The sequence below is a fragment of the Chenopodium album genome, chromosome 19 (assembly GCF_948465745.1).
Source record: "Chenopodium album chromosome 19, dcCheAlbu1.1, whole genome shotgun sequence".
In the NCBI taxonomy this organism is placed as follows: Eukaryota; Viridiplantae; Streptophyta; class Magnoliopsida; order Caryophyllales; family Amaranthaceae; genus Chenopodium; species Chenopodium album.
Window position 1 is genome coordinate 26,928,787 of NC_137852.1, and position 7,747 is coordinate 26,936,533.

The 7,747-nt window shown below is 37.4% G+C and overlaps 1 non-coding gene across 1 annotated transcript; it reads right to left on the reverse strand.

Moving 5' to 3' along the window:
* Window positions 1–4,675: 4,675 nt before the first annotated feature.
* Window positions 4,676–4,781, reverse strand: LOC145596391 (small nucleolar RNA R71). Its single transcript, XR_014103230.1, has one exon. It is a non-coding gene; the product is annotated as a small nucleolar RNA R71 (small nucleolar RNA).
* Window positions 4,782–7,747: the final 2,966 nt, after the last annotated feature.

Sequence of the window (7,747 nt, forward strand, 5' to 3'; positions counted from 1 at the left end):
ATTATTCTAACGTCTCCTCACACGTAATCGAGTACCCTCTTACCAACCTGCAAAATAAATCAGAAACAAGAAAAGAGAGAAAACTCCCAAAAATAAGATAAACTGAGTAATTCCGATCCAACTCCATCCCGTAAAATAAATAATTTTAGTTCAAAAACATATTATACATAATATAGCTTCATAGACATCATAATACTCAACCAAGTTCAAATTATCACATAACATATTATTACTTTATTTAAGAAAGGGAAAGAGAACGCCAGTAAGCCGGGACTAGTCCCTGTCACCACCTACTTTACAGAGGGCCGCGCGTAACCCCAAATGGTCATAAAACAATCAGAATGTCCCTAGTGTGCACACCCCTCACTAATACCCAGTGATTAGGAGGAAGACTAACAGTAATATACAATAATTCAAACCAACTAGTAGCAACCATAACCACTAGTGGGTAACCTGTTCTTCACCCTTTCGGGTGTCATTTCCCTTCTTAAATTAAATTTCACTGTACATTTTATTAGGTTACATTGTCCGATCACATTGCACACAAGCATTGCACAAATCAATTTAATCCCAAGTAACAATATTTCAATTCCAATATTATTAGAACATAGTCATTCCACATGACATACTAATTATAACTCGATTCTCAATAGGCCTTAGAGACCATCAATTATATATAATCAATCATCTAATTCCCAAGATTATATTTATTTTAAAATAACTCATACGATAAAAAATTATCATATTTTTTTTGAAATTACATACACTAGTTCACAAAATAGAAAAACTCATAAATATTATATATGATTCCATATTATCATACGATAGCACACTCATCACATATAATTACATAAGCACGTATTTGACACATAATATTTCAAAATAATTTCCTAACGGGATTCTAAAGATGATGGACATTGAAAATTACCTTGATCGTGCGTAATATCTCAAGGTAAATAACTTCCGAAACGTTCACCTAATAGCCTTTGTCTACAAATAAACGAGTCCAATTTAGTTTAGTATACTAATCGAATTAGTTAGGCAACATCATTAATGCTTGATGCCTATTACTAATACACCACTACGTAAAAAAGAAAGGAAGTAGATATTTTTTTATAAAAGAGATGTCTGCCAACTCTTTCTAACTTTGTAGATCAATTAGACAATTACTCATCTTTCCCCACCATTGTTGCTCGCCTAGCTATTGTTTGTGATTGAAAGAATCATCTTACAATTTACAGAAGACCAAAAACAACCCCCTCTTTTTTTTTTAAAAAACAAAAATAAATAATAAAAACCATACTTCTTAAAATGTGAATCGGAAGAAGCCATAGAAATATAACTCAAGGTCAAGGGACGAAGGCGTAGTTTGTAGTGGGTTGGCTAACAATTATTATTATCAAGGATGATAGGTGAAGTAGAATCATAGCTTACCACTATACTCAATCAATTATAGTTGGTGTTTTAGCAAATGACACAAACTAATATTTTCTCATAGCAATTTGGGTGCGTGAGATTGGGTATTTATAAACTTAATATTGTGAAGGTAGATTCATCCTGAAGGTCTTCTACAAGCTAGATAAGTATTGATTTCAAATAGAATTTGTTTGTTGTTTTTTCTTTTTATCCGATAACACCAATTCTAGAAAATATGTTTCTCATTATTTCTTCTTTTTATTTTATTTATTTTTTTTAACAAAATCAGTTTCTTGAAATAATCCAAAATCAGTTTATGAAAATTATCAGTTTTCAGTTTTTTTTTTCTTTTTTTTTATGTATATATATTTATATATATATGATATCAAATCCGAAAATAATAATTATAAAATCTATTATAAATAACATGTTTAATTAAAGTTTAAAAGGTTATACTAGCTAGAAAATTGGGGTATTACATCTACTCTCCCTTAAAACAAAAGTTCGTCCTCGAACTTTAAAGTTAGCTCTCAAACAAGGCTCATGCGATGACAAAGGCTAAGTTAGTATTACATTCTACCCTCCCTTTAAGGGTTTCGGCCTCGAAACTTAGCATACCTGGTCAAAAAGTTCCGGATAAGGCTTTTTCATGTCATGTTCAGCTTCCTAAGTTGCTTCTTCAGAATTTTGATTAGACCATAGCACCTTAACTAACTTTACCGCCTTATTTCGAGTACTTCTCATTTTGGTATCAAGAATTTTCACAGGGCGTTCTTCAAAAGTTAAGGTCTCATCTAGCTCAATAGTCTCGGGTTCGATAACATGGGTAGGGTTTTGTACATACTTTTGGAGTTGGGAAACATGAAAAACATTATGAACATTGGCTAACTCCATGGGTAAGGCTAGTTGATATGCTACCTCTCCAACTCTTTTCAATACCTCATACGGGCCAATGTATCTAGGTGATGAGTGACATTTTTGGCACTCATTTGGTTCCTTTTTGGACGATTTTTATTTCTTTTTATCTTTCTTTTCTTTAGTTTCCCTTAGTTTTATTCTTGTTTTCCTCATTTTATGCTTTTTGTAGTTTATTTCTCTTTTTCATGTCTTTTTCTAGTTTACTTGTTATTTTTCTCTTTTACTTGCTTTTTATCTTTTGCTTGGTAATTGATTGTCCTAGAATTCCCGAGCCTCCTCTCTACAATTTTTCATTGCTTTTATGCTTAAAGAAAGTGCAAGAAGTTTCAAGTCAAAGGTGGATCCAAGGGGCAAGCTTCAAGGCTTTGTTTATGCCTTATTCATGGCTTTCATTCTTCAAGAAGTTCAAGAAAGTTTCTGCCCACTTTGTTCTCCATCATCATCATCCTAGATGCGTGCACCACTTGAGCTAGGACAAAGAGAATTAGGGGAGGAAACCCAGCTATGTGCGGGCGCACACAGGGAGTGTGCGGCCGCACATTGGTCGTGTGCGACCGCACACCAGGTGCGTGCGGGCGCACATGCCTGGGTTTGTCCCGTGCGCACCTTTCTCCCTCCTCCGAGCGCCCGCACTTACGAGGGTCTATTTTTGGGCGTCATTACCGACCTCCTCCTTGTATATATAGTTATTTCTACCTATTTTTAGAAAGGAAGTTTTAGATTGAATTAGATAGTTAGTTTTTGGGAGAATTTTAGAGAGAGAAACTCAAGAACTAGAGAGAGAAACTCATGATCTTTGGTGTTTGTTCAAGAATTCATCATTGTATTTGATCTTTTGATCAAAGTTTTGTAAGGATCTTCTTCTTAATCTCAATTCAAGTTTGATTTTAGTTGATTTCATTAGTTTTTCATGTTGTTGATGATTGATTTGGTTATTGATTGAATTTTGATTGATTTTGATTGATTGTTGGTTTAATCTTTGAATTCAAGCATGTTGATGATGAATTTGATGAATGTTGTAGTTTTGATCTCCATTTCTATGGCTAGTGAGTAGTTCCCTAGCTAGGGAGATGGTGAAGCATGCATGAATGATGGAATAGTGTAATTTGGGGATAATTGATGGAGTTGATGATATGATTAAATTGGTTGATTTTTCATGTGCATGTGTGTGATTAATTGAGGTTTGGCCATCTTTGATTAATACACTAGATTGCATTGTAAGCTTGCTATGATACGGACAATTGATTAGTAGACTTGCAATTTCACGATTGAGGTGCTTTGTGACGTTCCCTAGTTGGTGTTTAGCGTAGTTGACGCTAGTTAGACCTCTAGGTGAACCACCTTAGTATGCTCTTTTGGATACATGATAATTTTCCCTCATATCGATTGACTTAGTCGGTTTGACCTCCCAAATTACCGATTTCATTGTGATTGCATGTGGATCCATTGCCCTAGTGTTTTAGATCGATTAAATACAAGTTTGCATACCTAGTTTAGACCTAGTTCTACCTCAAACCCCTTTTGTTTCCGAAATAGCTTGATCTAGACTTCGTGCACTTAACATCATTCCCTTGGGTTCGACCTTGACTTGCCGCTACACTATTAGGGGTTAGTTAAGCTATAAATATTGTTTGATAGGGCGGGGTGGTAGCCCAACGACCTACCATTCTCCGCCACATCAAAATGGCGCCGTTGCCGGGGAATGGTGCTTGAGTGTATGTTGTTTTTGAGTCTATTTCATTTTTGATAAAATACAAAAAGATTTTGTTTCTCTAGGCTACATTTGTAGCCGTGCTACTAACATTTTTGTGTGAGTTTTGCATGCATAGAACCCGTGATCGTCCCCTTGTTCCCCTTGATCCGGAAATAGAAAGGACTATTTCAAGAAGAAGAGTGGACATTAGATCTTTGGCTTATAGCTCTTCGAGTGAAGAAGAAGTTCAAGAAGAACAAGGAATGGGTGAACATCCTAGAATAGCCTTGAAGGAGCTTGGAGTGCCCGGGGCATATAGATTTGAGAGTGGAATTGCTCCACCAACTACCCCGGCAAATGACTTCGAAATCCGTCCGGCAATGATCACCTTGATCGAGAGAAGGCAATATAGTGGGGCTAAGAATGAAAGCCCATTGAACCATTTGAAAGAATTTGAAAAATATTGCAACACTATCAAAGTCAATGGGGTCTCTCAAGAATTCATCCGCCTCAAGTTGTTCCCCTTCTCTCTAATAGGAAGATCTTTGGAGTGGCTAGACAAGGAGGTGAAGCCCAACTCCTTGAGAACTTGGGATGATGTTACAAAGGCTTTCTTGTCCCGTTTCTATCCCCAAAAGAAGACGGCGGAGGCAAGAGCCTTGATTCAAGGGTTCAAGCAAAGGCCAAATGAAAGTCTCTATGAAGCATGGGAGAGATTTAAAGAGTATCAGAGGGAATGCCCTCATCATGGAATCCCCACATACCAAGTGATCCAAATCTTCTATGGCGGTTTAAGTCCCCAAGGCAAATCATGCCTTGATGGAGGGGCCGGGGGCCCTATCATGAATAAAACCGAGGAAGAAGTTGTAGACATCATTGAGGATGTGGTGACATATTATAGGGATTGGCAAGATGGGGAGAGAGACTCTTCAAGCAAACAATCTTCATTGTATTCGGTGGACCATCTCAATGCAATCAACAACCTTTCCTCTCAAATGACAAATTTAGGAAAGGAGGTCACCGCAATCAAAGCTAAGTTGGAGAGCACTTCTACCTCTTCTCAAGCTTCTAATCTTCACTCCCAATTTAAGGGGAGAGGTACTCCCTCTAACTCTCAACCCCCTCCCTCTTCACATAATATGCCTTTGGGTTGCTTGTTTTGTGATGCATGTGGATCGTATGATCATGACTCTAGTGCTTGTCCTAATGAATGCGTTGATGAGTTTGACAATGAATGTGAACATGTCAATTTTGTGTCAAACAACAATGTTCAAAGGTTTGATAATCAAAAAGGCCAATGGAATAGGAATTATCAAAACCAAGGTAATTTTGACAACTATAATCATAATGGTGGTTATAGGAACCAAGGGAATCAAGGTTCTCGTGGTAACAATAACCAAGGTTATAGTAGCCAAAATCAAGGCCAAAATTATGGTAATCAAAATCATAATTATGGTAATCAAAACTAAGGTTATGTGAATCATAACCAAGGTAATGGAAACCATAATCATGGTGGTGGTAACCATAATCAAGGTTATGGTTCAAATCAAAATAGGAGTAATTGGAACAACCAAGGAAGGGGAAATTTTCAAAACAATGCTCAAAGAGGTCCCCCACCCGGTTTTGCTCCAAAGACTCAAAATGAAAATTCCTATTCACAACCTTCTTCTCCTAAGACAACCTTGGAAGAGTTGATTGATAATCAAACCAAGATCATTAACACCTATATGGCGGTTAGTGATAAGAAATTCAATGAGATGATGACTCACAATAAGATGCTTGAGACTCAAATTACTCAATTAGCAAGCACAATTAAGGATTTTGCTAGTCCTTCATCTTTGCCTTCCCAAGGTGTTGAACCAAAGAAACCCGTGTACTCTATAGCCACTAGTGGTGGATTTGATTTTGATGAGGGAGTTTCTTGGTCAAAGGAGGAAAGAGATGAGTGTGTTGCTAAGGAGAATGAAGAGGAAAAAGTTGAGTCTAAGGAATTCTTTTGTGGGGTTGACAAAAGAGAAGAGTGTGTTGATGAAAGGATGAGTGAGATAGAGAGAATTCCCGATCTTCCATATCCCCAAAAATACTTGAGATTTAAAATGGATGAGCAATTTGGGAAATTCCTTAAAGCTTTTAAGGATGTTCATGATTCTACACCCCCTACCGAACCAATTCCCGACATGCCTAAGTACTCCAAGTTTGTTAAGGAGATCTTAGAAGAGAGAGAGGATGTTGATGAGGGTAGTTCGGTGGATGGAGGGAAGTGCTTTAGTGCTCTTATCCATGGTGAACTCCCAAGGAAGATGGAAGATCCGGGGAATTTTTCAATCCCTTGTCAAATTAAGGAAATGCTTTTTGAAAATGCTTTGTGTGACCTTGGTGCTAGTGTTAGCATTATGCCTTACTCGGTTTTCAAGCGGCTTGATCTTGGTGAGCTTCAACCATCCAAGATAACACTTCAATTGGCCGACCGTTCTATTAAGCTACCTAAGGGAAGAATTGATGATGTCCCCTTAAGGATTGGAGCGTTTGTTTTTCTGGTGGATTTTGTTGTTCTAGAGATTGAGGAAGATGAACATATTCCAATCATCTTAGGGAGGCCTTTCTTAGCTACCTCGGGAGCTTTAATAGATGTCAAAGGAGGTCAAATTACTTTGAGGTGTGGGAATTTAGAAGAGAGATTTAAGTTGAAACCTATGCATGAGTCTTTGTCTTGTGTCCAAGATATTGCATGTGCTAGTCTTTCTCATTCGATCGATGATATGTGCATGGTTGATTCTTACACTAACAATGTTTTTGAGTTTGTTGATGATGTTTGTGCAAGTATTGATGTTGTTAGTGAAGAAGAATTTGAGATTCAAAAGCCAAAGGATGAGAAAGATATTGGTTTTCCAAATTGGTTCAAACTTAATCCTCATGAGGAAGAGAAAGCTTCCATGACAATGGATGTTGAAGTCAAGCCAAATAAAAAGGCTCGTGACTCAAAGAAGGCAAGAAAAAGGAAGAAGTTAAAAAGTGAAAAAGAAGAATTTGAAATGAAGTTTGTGAGAGTTTCATCATGCAACAATGAGAAGTTGCCAAAGGTTGAAGAAAAATTTGCTCTATCGACCACCTTGAAGAGGGTGGTGTTCTTTGATCCTCCGTGATTAGGAGGAAGGGTCGAGCTTAGGACCTTAAGCAAGCGCTTCCCGGGAGGCAACCCGGAGTTTCTAACCTTTCTCTTTGATTTTTGATTTTTTTTTTCTCATTTTTGTTTCTTTTATTACTTTGTCTTTTCTTTTACTTTTCTCTTTATTTGGATTTTTAGGATGTTCGTTTGTGGGATTGGAATTCAACAAGCATGCATGATGGATGGAAGGTGTTCATGGCACAAATCATATTTTGTTCGATTCCAATCGAAATTTGAGGTAAAAGGGTAAGAATTTTTAGAAAGGTGAGATAGGAAATTCATATATTGAATAATGGAGGAAATTGATACTTAGTGAATTTTTGAAGTGTGCACATGAATTTTCAACTTTGAGGACTTTGAAAATGATTTTAGCTACTGCCTATGTTGTTCCTCATCACCATCATGATTCATGCGCGCACCCAAATAGGCAGTAAGTATCAAATTTTTGAGGAAAAAAAGAAGGAAGGAGAACGCACAGGATGTGCGGCCGCACACGAGGCTTGTGCGGGCGCACAGCCTGCCTGTGCGGTCGCACATCAGCTCTGTGCGGTCGC